Here is a 9,164-nt window from a genome sequence, read left to right as displayed (position 1 = left end):
GTAGTTAGGTGTTTGTTTGTTTGTTTGTTTTAATTACTCTAACACAGTATTCTGAGTTAAATTTTGGATTACTTTAATCTGTAGTTCCTAAAATTGAATGTTACTAGGTCCTAGAATACTTTGGAATGTAAGATTTTAGTGCATTTGAAAATGGGTAGTTATTAGGATATACAATATGGTTTTTAATTTCTCAAATTACAATATGCATTAGGAGTTTTTATTGGAAGCAATTGTAATAGGGGAGAGATATTTCAAGTTTGCCCTTCTATATGCTGAATTAGGAGCAAAATTGAGGCATACAGGTAATGATAAGTAAACAACTGAAAATAAGGCACGCCATCTCAAAGAGAAGCTTAAGTTGCATATAATTTGATGAGTCATCTGAGTGTGGCTGCTGAATAGAATTCTGGGAGTAAAAGAAATTATCTGGGGAGAGAAAATGAGTGATTGTAAAGCAATATGGTACTTTGACACAGTCCGTGATGGTGAGGGGAGAAAGGTATTTTCAAAGGATAGAGAAGAGTAACCACAAAGGCAAAAGAACTCAGTCATGGCAACCTAGGAAGAGAATTGTATAAGAGCAGAAACACTAAACACTGATGTTTCTTAGAAGATAGTGGCTATTGACTTGCATTTAGGAACATGACAACTAACCAGGACCTGGTATGGGGAGCATGGAATGGAAACACATCAGACTAGAAGATCAGACATGAATAGGACGGAAGGAAATGAGAACAGCTGATATTGGTAAAGCTTCCTAGCAATGGGTCAGCAGTAACGAGAAGTGTCTGAGTGTTCACAGGAAAATTTTTGTTTGTATTGTGGTATTGGTGATTAAAATTAAAGTAGGGCACATGCTTTTGCTTTAAAGCCCATAGACAGAAAACAGTTGAAAAATAAACTGTACTAAGTCTGGCATCAGTGGTTCACCCTTGTAAAAGCCTTGCTACTGAGGAAGCTAAGATCTGAAAATCAAGGTTCAAAGCCAGCCCAGGCAGGAAAGATCATGAGACTCTTATCTCCAATTAACCACCAAAAAAAATGGAGTTATGACTCAAGTGGTAGAATAATAGCCTTGAGCAGCAAAGCTTAGAGAGAATGCCCAGGCCCCAAGTTCAAGCCCTAAGAATAGCACAAAACCAAGACATACATATATACATACCAAATAAACTATATCACAGAAAAAAATAGAACAAAGTTTCTGAGAAGATGGGGTTAATGATATCTATAACAGAAGTAGTAGGACTATACTTGATTTTTTTAATCCACATTTTTATCATAAAAGAGAAAGGGAAACCAAGATAAAAAGCATGTGATAGGAAAAGTGATGGCTTACTCTTCTAATTTAAGTAGCAAAATCACTTTCAGCTAGAGGGAGGAAAGAGATTTCAGAAAATGAGATTCAAAGTTTGAAATAGCTCTTATGGATAGAGAGGAAATGAGCTCCTGGGGTAAAATATTTGCATTTTTGGTTCATGTTGAACATTCATTGGAGTTTAACTTGAAATTGTTATACCATGGGTCTCTCCATAGTGTTTGTTCATTACTATTCCCTTCCTTGTAACAATCATTTATTCTAATTGCTAAATGTAAATAAGCCAGTAACACATATCACTAACCTTTATGTAAATGTCTGCACAGTCTAGAACAAATTCTATTGGAAAATCCTTGGGAGCAATATTTCCCAGAGTTTTTATAGGACTCTAAAATTTTTCTGCAGCTTTCTATTTAACATATTGTAATTTTTTTCTTAGACTTAAAGTCTTTGGCCTTCATGTTCTTTCTGTGAATATAGTAACTGTACTTATTAACTTTTAGTGACATGATTTTCTGACCTGAAATTGCTATGAGAAAGTGAACAGCTATCTGATTTGCTTTTTTTACTTGATTTTATTTAATATTTTCATTGGAATGTACATAATGTTGTCCATTCTGGGTCTTTTTTTGTTGCCTTTTTAGCATCATCTTTTCATATGCATTTTCTATTTTTTTTGTTTTAAGAAACTTCTCTGGAATTATTGTTTTCTGTTCTATGCTTCTATGTTTTTCTTCAGTACCTTTTGTTCTACGTATTATTTTCTTATCTTTTCATCTCATTTTCCTTTAATATCTCTTATATCTTACTTATTAATTTCTTTAAACATTTTTCTCAGTGCATTTTTAAACATTTATTTTAATGCATTCATATTTGTGCTGGTTTTCTGGGTTTTTTTAACTTTTATCTTTACTTGAGGAGTGATTTTTGTTCCCTAAATTCTGTCACCTATCTTTCACACACTTTATTTCCTCCCAATAGATTTTTTAAATCCATTTTTTGCACAGATCGTATCTATTTTTCTCTTAGAATAAGTAGGCTCTATTTTTTGTTTAGTGGATACATCTTGCTAACATGTTCTGTTTGTTGTAGGGATGTCATTTTGTTCTCTAGACTATTTCTTCTCGTGGTAACTTTCTGGTGAATCTACTACATTCCTTTCCTATTGCTTAGGCTTAAGTCAAAGCATCATTATTCTTACCTGTGAAAGGATGGGAGAGCCTGGCTTTTCTTCAGTCTTTAATGTATCTATAGCCCCCTCTTCTGTTTCTTTCTAGACAAACACTCTGCCATTGGCCTTTCTGAGTGTACTTCCTTTCGTCTTGGTCCCCCACTCTGATCTAGGTGGCATCTTTGACTTCTATTAGACTTGTCACATTTAACTTGAATTTGATCCTAGGGATTTGTCCTTTGCTTAGGCGATATCCTGACATGCTCCTTCTGCTCCAGAACTGAGTCCTTTTCCTATTTCCTGTTGAAGACCAGTGATTTCATACTTGCCAGCCTCCCTTTTCCACTTCCACTGCTGCTCTCAGATGAGTCTGACTGTCTTTCCAATGGTTACTTGCCACTGGGAACCTGGCTGATTCTACAGTCCAAAGGCACAGTTTGCAATAACACAGTAGTCTATAGGTTTTGTGACCCTCTATTAATTCGGGAATATTGTTATTAAGTGTTCTTGCCAATATAGTTTGTGTGGTTTGGGTTTAGTCTTTCCTGTTTTTATAGGGGATTTAAGCTATATCCAGTAAGTTACACCACATGTACCATCGGTGTCCAAGAACGCAAAACACTTCAAAAATATAATAATACACATGTATTTGGAAAATGTGCATTAAAATATAATTCATATATTGAAAGTATTTTATGAGCTTCCTAGATATTAGTTTCTAGATCAATTCTGATTTAAGTAAAATAAATACCATAGTTTTAAGAATAAAATTAAGTAGTAATACTGGCATGAAATATGATTTTAAAATAGTGATGGTATTATACAAATAATTCAATTTGAAAATACTATAGTAGTTCAATTCTTTAAATAATAAGGAACAGGTATCATTTTTTTAAATTATAGGGTCAGAGTAATATATTCAGTCTTCCTCCATAAGATAGTTGTACCAGCTGTTGTATCCATAGATATAACAACAGATCAAGAATATTTGAGAATAAATTGTATCTGTACTAAACCTATAAATGATTCTTTAATTACCACAAAGAAGTAACTATGTGGCATTTATGTTACGTTAGATGTTATAAGTAATCTAGAGATCATTGAGAACATATCAGTATGATATGGTCAGGTCACACACAGGTGTGCCTCTTACCTTAGGGACTTCAGCATCCATAGATTTTTTTGGGTACTTACCACAGATCTGGAAACCAGCTCCCTGCAGATACAAGGGATGATTGCATTTGAAAGAGCCATAGAGAGCAAGGAAGACATGATGCTACCTTCTGAGCTTGATTAATAAACATAACAATAACATTTTTTAAAAAACACTATTTGAGGATTCTATAAGAAAAGATGCTATGAAGACTCAGTTTTAATTAAGGAAAGAGTCCTTATAAAGAGGATAGCGGGGCTGGGAAGGTGGCTCAGTGGTAGAGTGCTTGCCTTGCATGCATGAAGCCCTGGGTTCAATTCCTCAGCACCACATAAGCAGAAAAAGCAGGAAGTGGTGCTGTATAGCTCGAGTGGTCGAGTGCTAGCCTTGAGCTGAAGAGCTGAGGGACAGTGCCCAGGCCCAGAGTACAGGCCCATGACTGATAAAAAAAAAAAAAAAAAAGAGGATAGCCAACACTGGTGGCAGATGAAGCATAACAAATAGCTAGAGGCTAGAGATAGCAGTCTTTAACTAGTAAATATTCCATTTTAAAGAAATGTACAATTGGTAGCATTGAAAATGGTCACAGCCAATTACCAATCAGCTATACTTCTAGAAATTTATTTTGGTATCCAAATGGTCAATAAAATAAAACTAAAACTGAAGAACATAATGATTCAGTAACCAAACAACACTGAATATATATGATGAAATAATAGAGAATATTTACAATTTTCAACCACAGATAGTTTAAGAACATCGTAATGCCAAACATTTTTTAAGGAGAATTTATATAACATTAGTCAAAATCAGGATTGTAAGGTTTGAAGAAGCATATGTATATACTAAGTAGGCTGCACAGACCTCTTTAAATATATTTTAGGTTATTAGGATTACTTAGTTGTTTCTATTTATTAACTATCGTGATATTTCCATAGTTTAGTCACAAATATGTGTATGTATGTACACGTATGTATATACATATAAATTTACCAATTGGAAAAATTATATTTATTTGTTTTATCATGTCTTTAAAATGACAGTGATTTATAACTCAGAGTTTCCTTATATATTTTTCTGTTTCATTCCTCTGTTGAAGGACTGTTTATAAGCTCGAAAGAGATCATCACATATGAAGGCAGTAAGAGAAAATGCATTTACCAGGGAATAGGGAAGATTGAATGAGATAGCACAGAGGATGTATAGAGCAGTAAAACTGTGCTGTATGAAACTGTAGTTGTGGATATATATGTGGCTCTATACATTTGTCAGATGTACATTAACAGAGGTCCCCAGTGGGAACTATGGTTTTATAGTAATGATTGTCATTGTGGGTTTATGAATTGAAACAAGGGCATTACTGAGGCATGAGGTGGTGATAGGAGGGAGGGTACATGTATATAGAAGTAGGCATGTGTGTACATTGGGGACTTTCTGTATTTTGTGCTTATTTTTGTTGTGAGCCTAACACTGCTCTAAAAAAAAATAACAATCTATTGAAATTATTTAAGCCAGGTTATAAGATTTTATATTCTACCTAGTTTTAAAAAAATGTAACAAGAAGATCAGTGTGCCAGTTTGGAGCTAGAGGAGAATATGTTAAACCATGAGATGGACTCTTAGACAAGCCACTCTCTGATCTGTTCATGGCTCCATTTTGCTGTGTAAGGCATGAAGACTACAGTGGAGTTCAGCCCCTTTACTTCAGAGGCACACCCCGAGGATGGATGAATCTCCCTACTGAAGCTGCTTTTTGTCTCTTCAACAAAAGACACTTCATATGCCACTCAAAGGTCTGAATGTTTCCGCCTTTTGTTTTGTTACAGTTACGCAAGAGGACTGGAGATGCAGCCATACAATAGAAATCAAGATTAATCGGCATGGAAATACCATGCTTTCAAAATAGCTCCTCAGAAATCACCTCTGAGATCACCCTTGCATGGTTGGTGGTAAGTGGTGCCCTTTTCAGTGAATAACTGCAATGATCTTTAAATATTAATGAGGTAAAATGAATAGCAAGTAATAATAGAGAAATACTGGATGGGAAGTTGGCATTATGCCAGTGTTTGAGGGAGGGTTAGGAAAGGGAGGAGAGGATGTGAAGGGTTCTTCTAACTAGGCAAGGCGGCAGGCTCTGAATGCAACGGATTAATTTAGAAATGAGTTGTGAAAGGTTAATTTCTATTTCAAACTACATACCGAACCATGACTGCAGAGAGAAGAGTGTAGGATGGTGTGCTGGAGAGAAGCTATGTCCAGCTGAAGCTCCTGATCACAAGTATTTGTCTTAAAATCCACAGAGATGTACCCCCCCTTTTCCCAGAGCCGTCTTAGTATACAATCATTGCAATATACATTAATATACACTATCACTTCAGATCAGGAAATGCAAATGCCAAGTCTTATAAAATCTAAGTAGAAAGTGTCCATGAGAGAAAAAGCCCTTGTGGAAGAAACATTCCCTTTTCCTGCTATATAATGCCATAAGGGCTTCAGACACAGAGTTCTGGGCCTTCTAATTAAGAAAAAAAAGCCAGAAATCTAGATCACTTTAAGAAAGTTTACAGTTTTAGAGAAAAAATAACTATTGATATTTTATTTTTATAGAATGTTTTACCAGGCCATGCTAACATTTTAAATACCCATTAAAAGTTTTCAGTCAGTGATCATTTTGATAAAATGATGGCTATTTACTACCTTGTCTCCCACGCCCTGTGTGATAACTAAACTCACCCACTATTTTTCTTTACTTGAGATATTGAAAATTTTATCCATACAGATTTCTGTTTATACATATCACAGTTTAATTTGACCTATTCTTTTATAATGTATTATATATATATTATCTGCACTGTTATTTTATCATTAGCCTGCAACATTATCTTGTCCTATTTTGTCTTTTTCAAATCTAATTGTGAAATAAAATCCCAGTGATTTAATAATAGATCTTTCTAGTGGTAATTAACAGTTTTGTCTCATAACAAACTCAACAGGAGTGTGATAATAAATGTGAAAGAATAATGTCATATTAACTGTATTGTAAGCCAATAAAAGGGCAGGCAGCTGTCAACCAATACACACACTAAACCTCTAAAGCTGTTAAATCAACCGACAGGAGAATAATACAATTATAAAGATACCCAAAACACATTTTTCAGCAATCATATAACAAGGCAGTAATTTAAATGATCCAGAAAATTGCTCTATCATATTATTTTTTGATTGATATCAAAATGGACACACAATATTTAGAAATTCTTACAAAACGTATACACTTCATGAAGCGGCAGCTGGCACTGCTTGGAAAACACTGTGCTTTGTGATTGGTTATTCTCCTTACAAGTTACCTTGTTCTTTTGTGGACACTAAACACTACCTATAAAAAAACAAACAAACAAGAAGGATTGGGATTGGGGGGGAGGGGGGAGGCTGGGAAGGGATGTGAAGGGTAAACAAAGGAGGAAGCTGCAATGCTTGGTAAGAAATGTACGCATTATCCTGCCCATGTAATTGTAACTCCTCTGTACAGTATGTTCACAAATAAAATAAAATAAAATTTAAAAAACAAACAAACAATTCTGTGACGGGGTAGCTGGAGTCAAGATGGAGGAGTATGCCTGAGAGCCTTGCTTTGGAGAACTGTGGATGCCTGCGATGGGATCTTCACACAGGTATCATAGGTGGGAAGCATCATCCAAGCCATCAAAAGTTTTCTCATTCTCCCGTGGGTGTGAATCACAGATGATGAGGGAGTTTGACGGCTGTTAAAACCCCAGCTTTCCAATTGGGAGGTAGCTTTGCCATTGGGGGTGGTCTGTTCTCCATGACCGACTGTAGGATGGTTCAAGTCAGAGGAAAAGAAGATTTCCGGGGACTCCATCCCAGGAGCCATCCTGGCAGCCAGAAATGGACAGGCGGCCATGGTTGGGTTAGCAGCCATGGGAAGCGTTCTCCTAGCTTGAAGCGAAGGAGCTGGCATTTTGACAAGGTTTGCCTCTGCAGTTTCCCAATGCCCTCAGTTTGCTGAAGACCCCTCCCACTTGCCTGCAAGCCAGTTACCTCCTCACTTTTTGGAGACGATCGACAGTAGCAATTGATTTCCACCAGAGGAATAGATTTTCTTTCCCAGGATTTCTTTAACTGAAGTTCAAAAAGGATTTCAGATCAAGTTACACACGATCTGTTTTTATAACTATGGGTGAGTCAACTGTGGCCAAATAGGCCATGAAGAGACAGTTAGCACTTTTTTTTTTATTTAAAGGAACATGGAAGGAAGATAAATAATGCTGCATTTATTTATATATGTGTGGATTGCATTGTCATCAGAATGAATGTCTACTATCACAAAAAAAAAAAGTGCCTAGAAGATGAAGGACCAAAGGGCAAATACCAGTGATCACAAAATCTTTGGGGACTTCTCCACTTGGCTATCTGTGTACAGTTGATAAAACAATAAAAAGCTTTTGGAGTTCACTCTTTTTAAGATTAAGTTGTAGAAGTCTTCTTTTCATACTAAGTATACTACAGATAATGCATGCTTTCTACTAGCCCCTTAACGTGAATGATGTATGGGGAGAATTATGTAGGGTCAGCACAATCATTTCACAGTAAAATGTTTTATAGATTGAAGGACATTGCAAAATACATACCTACTTTGGACATAGCTGTGCTATGTTTAGGTTTCGAGCATGCTGGATACAAATTCTTAACCTTTAGGGCTACTGTATCTTGATCCTGCTCATCAGAAACCTCACCATAGCAACTTGTTTTCAATATAATGAATTCTATATGAGAAGATTTTTTTTGAAAGAAAATGTTTACTATTGATTATGCTTGAAGTAAAGTAGAGGCTGGGCATGGTAGTGCATGCCTGCAATCCTAACACTCAGGAGGCAAAAGTAGGATCTAACTTTGAAGCCAGCCTAGGTTGTCCTATTTCAAAAACTCAAAAAGAAATAAAATAAAATTAGAAAAAAAAAGAAAATGTACGTTATGTTTAATGTGTTTCAAGTTCTCTGAAGCTGACCTTCATCAGGAATATGTTGTCTACTTGGGTCTGGAAGTTGCAAATGGATTTAGTGGCCAGCTGTGTTCCTGGTTGTATTGGTGTGAGAAGTCAAGATGTTCGTGACTCAATGCCAGTCTCTAGCAATGCCTGCATGAAGTGGAAAACAAATCCATGTGGGTCCCTGTGAGCACTAACATAATACTGACTGCGATCATTGGGATGTTTTAAACGTTAAGATATACATAACATTTGTAAGTACAGTGACATTTAAATATGAGTACAGTGTTTATCAGTATTATGTGTACTCAGAACACTGCTATCACCACTGAAATTAACTCTGTGCCCATGAGACAGAAACTTCCCATTCTCCCTTGATGACTACAGTCCTGCTTTCTGTCTTATTTTCTCCTATTCTAGATATCTCAGATAACTAAGTGGAACCCTAAAATTTAAAAATAACAATTCTATGGATGTGTCCTATCCAAATGAATAGACTTAGGCTGAAGACTTCAGAGTA

General features: G+C 35.8%; 1 pseudogene; it reads left to right on the top strand.

Annotated features, from left to right (window-relative positions):
- Positions 1 to 7,242: 7,242 nt before the first annotated feature.
- LOC138831675 (mitochondrial import inner membrane translocase subunit Tim17-A pseudogene) lies at positions 7,243 to 7,729 on the top strand (annotated as a pseudogene).
- The last annotated feature ends 1,435 nt before the right edge of the window (positions 7,730 to 9,164 follow it).

This window comes from Dipodomys merriami, unplaced genomic scaffold, assembly GCF_024711535.1.
Source record: "Dipodomys merriami isolate MVZ:Mamm:240054 unplaced genomic scaffold, mDipMer1.0.p SCAF_2, whole genome shotgun sequence".
Taxonomy (NCBI): Eukaryota; Metazoa; Chordata; class Mammalia; order Rodentia; family Heteromyidae; genus Dipodomys; species Dipodomys merriami.
Note: the sequence above shows the minus strand (reverse complement) of the source record. Positions and strands in the feature narration are given on the sequence as shown.